Source organism: Muscardinus avellanarius (genome assembly GCF_963383645.1).
Source record: "Muscardinus avellanarius genome assembly, chromosome: 4".
In the NCBI taxonomy this organism is placed as follows: Eukaryota; Metazoa; Chordata; class Mammalia; order Rodentia; family Gliridae; genus Muscardinus; species Muscardinus avellanarius.
In genome coordinates, this window is record NC_137789.1 from 130,564,650 (window position 1) to 130,570,649 (window position 6,000).

Sequence of the window (6,000 nt, forward strand, 5' to 3'; positions counted from 1 at the left end):
GTTGCTTACCAGTTTAAGATGAGTCCAGGTGAGGGCTAGCTGGATCACAAAGCTACAGTCAACAAGTCATTTGGGGGTGGGGTCAGCCACCTATCCCGAGGGCTTGGGGTCCTCTTCTAAACTCACATGCTCTCTGTTTGTTTTGTATGTGTGGTATTGGGATTGAACCCAGGGGCATTCTACCTTTGAACTACACCCCAGACCTTTTTATTTTTTATTTTGAAACAGTGTCTTGCTAAGTTGCCAAGGGAAATTGCTAAGGCTGACCTTGAACCTGCGATCCTCTTGTCTCAGCCTCCCAAGTCCTGGAATTGTAGGCGTGTATCACCGCGCTCAGCTGAAACTCATGTGGTGTTTCATCTTGCAGCCGCAGGCCTCATGGAGCAGTGTCTTCCAGGCCAGCAGCAGAGACCTTGCTGTCGAGTTGCTTCCCTCAAAGAAGCTTGCCTGATTAGGCCAGCACCCTGGCACACACAGGATAGCCCCCGTGGCAACTCAGGGTCCATCGATCATGTTATTCCATTACATTCATGAGTTCTGCTCACACTCAAAGACAGAGGTTATTCAAGTGGGGTAGCTAGGGGGTGGGAGTCTTGGAGACCATCTTATGATGACCAGTGTGACAAAATTATTTTCACTCATAATCATGCAAGGGCCAGTCATGATTATTGTCATCATTTAATCTTTAGCTTCAAAACAAATAAACACAAATAAAATGTTAATTTTAAAGACATTGTTCAAGCTGGGCGTGGTGGTGGCCCATGCCTGTTGTCCCAGTACTTGGAAGGCTGACACAGGAGGACTGCAGGTTCAAGGCCAGCCTCAGCAATTGATCGAGACCACCAGCTGCTCAGTAAGACCCTGTCTCAAAAATAAAAAGGGCCAGGGGTAGAGCTGGAAGGTAGGATGCCCCTGGGCTCAATCTCCTGTGTAAAAACAGACAAACAACCAAAAATATATTGTTCAAATTCAATAAAATGTTTTGCATATAAACAAAAGTCGCACTTCCCAGACAAAAGTCTACATTTTTTAGTTCACATGGTCATCACAATTATTTTTATATCTACTTTTAATATATTTAATAATAATAATAATTCTTATTAATAATAATAATTATTATTATATCTACTTATTATTATTTTTGTGTGGTAACAAGGATTGAACCCAGGGACACTCCCAGCCCTATTTTATCTTTTATTTTGAAGCAGAATCTCATTAAGTTCCAGCGGACCTCACTGAGTTGCTGAGGCTGGCTGAGAACCCGCAAACCTCCTGTGTCAGCCTCCTGAGAGCTGGATTATAGGTGTGCCTCACAGAGCCTGGAAATTATCCATTTTAGACACAAAACAAACTTCCAAATGGTCCCTGATTATGACACAATTGGGGAATTAACTTCTGTTTGTTTTCACACTTTGTGGAATATTATGTTTTACCCCCAATGTACTCTTTAAATACAGAAATGTGTAGTACGTCTGGTTTGAGGACACACACTGCACCTGAAGTCACCTTGAATGGTTCTGAACTAACTCTAGAGCCACATGGGGGGAGGTAGGCAAGATGTCCTTCAATTGGTGAATGGATAAACTGTGGTACGCCCATAGAGTAGAATATTATTCAGGAAGAAAAAGAAATGAAATGAGCTATCAAGCCATGAAAAGACATGGAGGAAATTTAAATGCATATTACTAAGTGATGATAGCCAAAAGAAAAAGGCTACATGCTGTGTTTCCAAATATATGACTTTCTTTCTCTTCTTTTTTTTTTTTTTGAGGGTCTGGGGATGGAACCCAGGGGTGTTCAACCTCCGAGCTACGCCCCTGCCCTATTTTTTATTCTTTATTTTGAAACCGGGTCTCACTGAGTTGCAGAAGGCCTCACTAAGTAGCTGAGGCTGTCCGCGAACCGCGATCCTCCAGGTCTCAGCCTCCCGAATGCTGGGATTACAAGCATGCGCCACCACGCCCGGCCAAATATATGACTTTCTGAAAAAAAAAAAAAAAAAAAAAAAGCAGAACTATAGAGACAATAGGAAGATGAGGAGTCTCCAGGGTTAGGGTGGAAGGAGGGATGGGGAGGTGGACCACAGACTATTTCTGGGACAGTGAAACCATTCAGTGGATGATACTTTTATGGTGGCTACATGTCATTATACATTTGTCGAAACTCAGAAATACAGTTGTGAGAGGATGCTAATGTACACTATGGCTTTTAGTTAACAATATATAAATATGGTTCATCAGTTGTTAACAAGTATACCACACCAAGGCAAGATGGTAATTATATGTGAATTATTTTTTCTATAAAGCTGCTCTAAAAATGGTCTGTTAATTTAAAAAATGCCACATGTAGCTGTCTGTATGTGTCAAAGCCTGACCCTCCTCAAAAAATCTAGAAGCCTTCTCAATTAACTGTCATGTAAAATATGGTGCTCATTAAAGGATGAGTAATGAAATTGTGCTAATTGGAAGTTAGCATGTGTGAAAGCCCAGCAGTAACCACAGTGTATGTGTTTAGATCAAGAATGGACTTTTTCAGGGAAGGAGTATTTTATCACTGATACAGTTTAAAATTGCTGCTTGGTACTAAGAAAACATACTGACTTGGTTTGTTTAACACTGTTTTAAGTTCCCTGACAGCACACTCCCAGTTGCCTGTACTGGGTGGTCCATTCCTGCCCATAGCCCCTGTCTTCACAGGCCATCTCCCAAGGCCTTGTTATCATGCAGGACGGGAACTATGCCTTTTCTCATGTCTTTTAAAAACGTTTATTTTTAATGTATTTTTTGGAATAGTTTTAGGTTTGCAGAAAAATTGATCAGAAAATGAGCCGGGCGTGGTGGTGGACGCTTGTAATCCCAGCATTCGGGAGGCTGAGACCGGAGGATCGCGGTTCGCGGACAGCCTCAGCTACTTAGTGAGGCCCTCTGCAACTCAGTGAGACCTGGTTTCAAAATAAAGAATAAAAAATAGGGCAGGGGGTGTAGCTCAGAGGTCGAATGTCCCTGGGTTCCATCCCCAGACCCGCAAAAAAAAAAAAAAAAAAAAAAAAAGAAAGTACAGAGGTTTTCATGCACCCCGTCCTAGCATGCACAGCTTCCCCTCCTCTGAGGCTCCCGCACCAGAGCGGCATGTTTGCTACAATTGATGAACTTGGCTGAACACATCATCCTTGCCCCAGATCCAGAGTCTGCATTAGGATTCGCTCTTAGTGTTGAACCTTCTATGGGTCTGGACAGACGTATAACGACACGTTCCCACCACTGTAGCATCGTCCCTGAGTTCCACTGTCCTCTAAATACTGGAGTCTCACCGTCCTACACAGTCCTTGTGTTCCACTTAACCATATTTTCCTCCCCATAACCCTGGCAACCACTGATCTTTGTACTCTCTGTAGTTTTGTCTTTTCCAGGATGCCGTACAGTTGGAATCGCACAGCGTGTGGCCTTTTGGTTTCTGTTACTTAGTAGTATGAGTTGAACTTTTCTCCATGAGAGCTCGTTTCTTCTTCACACTGAATAATACGCCATTCTTCGGATGTGACACGGTTTATTTATCATTTCATCCTTTTGTTTTAAGACCAAAGAAACGTCTCCTAGGTGTCCCTCCGAGCCAGTTCCTGACCACAAGTGACCAAGGGTTAGTCCTGGGGAGGGGAGAGTCCAGTCTCCTCTGAAGCTCTAGGGGCTTCATACATGATCAAATTCTTCCAGGGTTATTTAGTGAGGATGGAGGAAATGGCTGCTAGGTGGATTACCAATAAGCTTCACTCCATCAACCCCATTTTCTTTCCTTTTTTTAGTGGTACTGGGGGTGGAACCCAGGGGCTTTTCTATCTCCGGGCTATACTTCCAGACCTATTTCATACTTTATTTGGAAACAGAGGCTCACTAAGTTGCTGAGAGCCTCACTAAGTAGCTGAGGCTGGCTTTGAACCTGTGCGATCCTCCTGTCTCAGCCTCACAGGCGCTGGGATTACAAGTGTGCGCCACCACACCTGGTCCTTGCTTGTTTATTTATTTATTTAGTTATTTTTTTGCGGGTCTGGGGATGAAACCCAGGGGCATTCGACCTCTGAGCTGCACCCTTGGCCTATTTTTTATTCTTTATTTTGAAACCAGGTCTCTCTGAGTTTAGAGGGTCTCACTAAATAGCTGAGGCTGTCTGTGAACCGCGATGCTCCGGTCTCAGCCTCCCGAATGCTGGGATTACAAGCATGCACCACCACGCCTGGCTCCTTGCTTGTTTTTGTTTTTATTTTTTTTATTTTTTTATTTTTATTTTTTGGTGGCACTGGGGGTGGAACCCAGAGGCTTTCTACCTCCGGGCTATACTCCCAGACCCATTTTATATTTTATTTGGAAACAGGGTCTCACTAAGTTGCTGAGAGCCTCACTAAGTAGCTGAGGCTGGCTTCGAACCTGTGTGATCCTCCTGTCTCAGCCTCCCAAGCGCGGGGATTACAAGCATGTCCCACCACGCCCGGCTCCTTGCTTGTTTTTAAATTGTTGTTTTTTGCATATGAAATAATGCATTTTAGAAAACTACAAAACTACAGAAAATAAACAAAACTGACCTATCATCTCGACTTCTGAGACTGGGGATATAGCTCAGTGAAGCACTTGCCCAGCATTTGTGCATGTGTGGCCCTGAGTGTGATCCCCAGCATTGAAAACAAAACAACAAAACCACTTAAATGAACTTCTGATGGTTGCTCCTGTTAGCATTGTGAAGTGTCTCCAGTTTTTTTTTTTTTTTTTTTTTTTTTTTTCTGTAGTTGTAAATCAGGCCCATTCAGTATTGGCTGAGACTTGAAGACTAAGACTTCCCATGTGGAGGGAGTTGTGAGAAAAAACACTAGAACGGAGGACCCATTGACCCATGAAATGTCTCACCTGTATTGAGAGTAAAGCAGGATCAGGAAGTGGAGCTTTGGAGCTTTTTTTTTTTTTTTCTGGTGGTACTGGGGTTCCTGGAAACCCTCCTACTTCCGGGCTACACTTCCAGACCTATTTTATATTTTTATTTGGAAACAGCATCTCTTTTTTTTTTTTTTTTTTTTTGGTGGTGGTACTGGGAGTAGAAACCAGGGGTTTTCTACCTCTGGGCTATACTCCCAGACCTATTTTATATTTTATTTGGAAACAGGGTCTCACTAAGTTGATGAGAGCCTCATTAAGTAGCTGAGGCTGGCTTTGAACCTGTGTGATCCTCCTGTCTCAGCCTCCCAAGCGCTGGGATTACAAGCGTGCACCATCACGCCTGGCAAAAGTAGATTCTTTTTTTTTTTTTTTTTTTATTTGTGGGTCTGGGGATGGGACCCAGAGGCATTTGATCGCCGAGCTACACCCCCTGCCCAATTTTTTATTCTTTATTTTGAAACAGGGTCTCACTGAGTTGCAAAGAGCCTCACTAAATAGCTGAGGCTGTCCGTGAACCATGATCCTCTGGTCTCAGCCTCCCAGATACTGGGATTACGAGCGTGCGCCACCATGCCCGGCAGATTTGGAGCATTTTGAGAGAATTTCTTTGTAGAAAGCTGCACTAGGAGTCCCAGCCCCTTAGGTAGTTGGGATGCCAACACCAAAGGGAGAGAAGATTTCTCCTCACCTCAAACCTGAAAAAATGAGCCTCAAAGTTACCCCCTGGGGGAGCCTGATATGTATCTCTGGAGTTTGGGAGGCCCACAGATCCATGTCTGACATGAACTGAGGTTGCCAAGGTGAGAGGCTCTGGCTTTCAGCTTAGGAATGTATAGCAAGGAGAGTAAGCATAGAAGACACACCTTGAGGGTGAGGGATGTGTGCATAGGTCCTGTGGACCAGACGAGGGCCAGGTGTGAGGAAGGGGGTGGTCTGGAACTGCTTTAGATTTGGGCTGACAGGACCACCAGGAAGGCTGATGGAATATCAACTGAGGATCAGTATGAGCAGGCCCTGGAGTAGTTTAGTGCAGTTTAAGCCCACGTAAGGCTCCTGGGGACCTCTCACAGGTCTGTTTTCC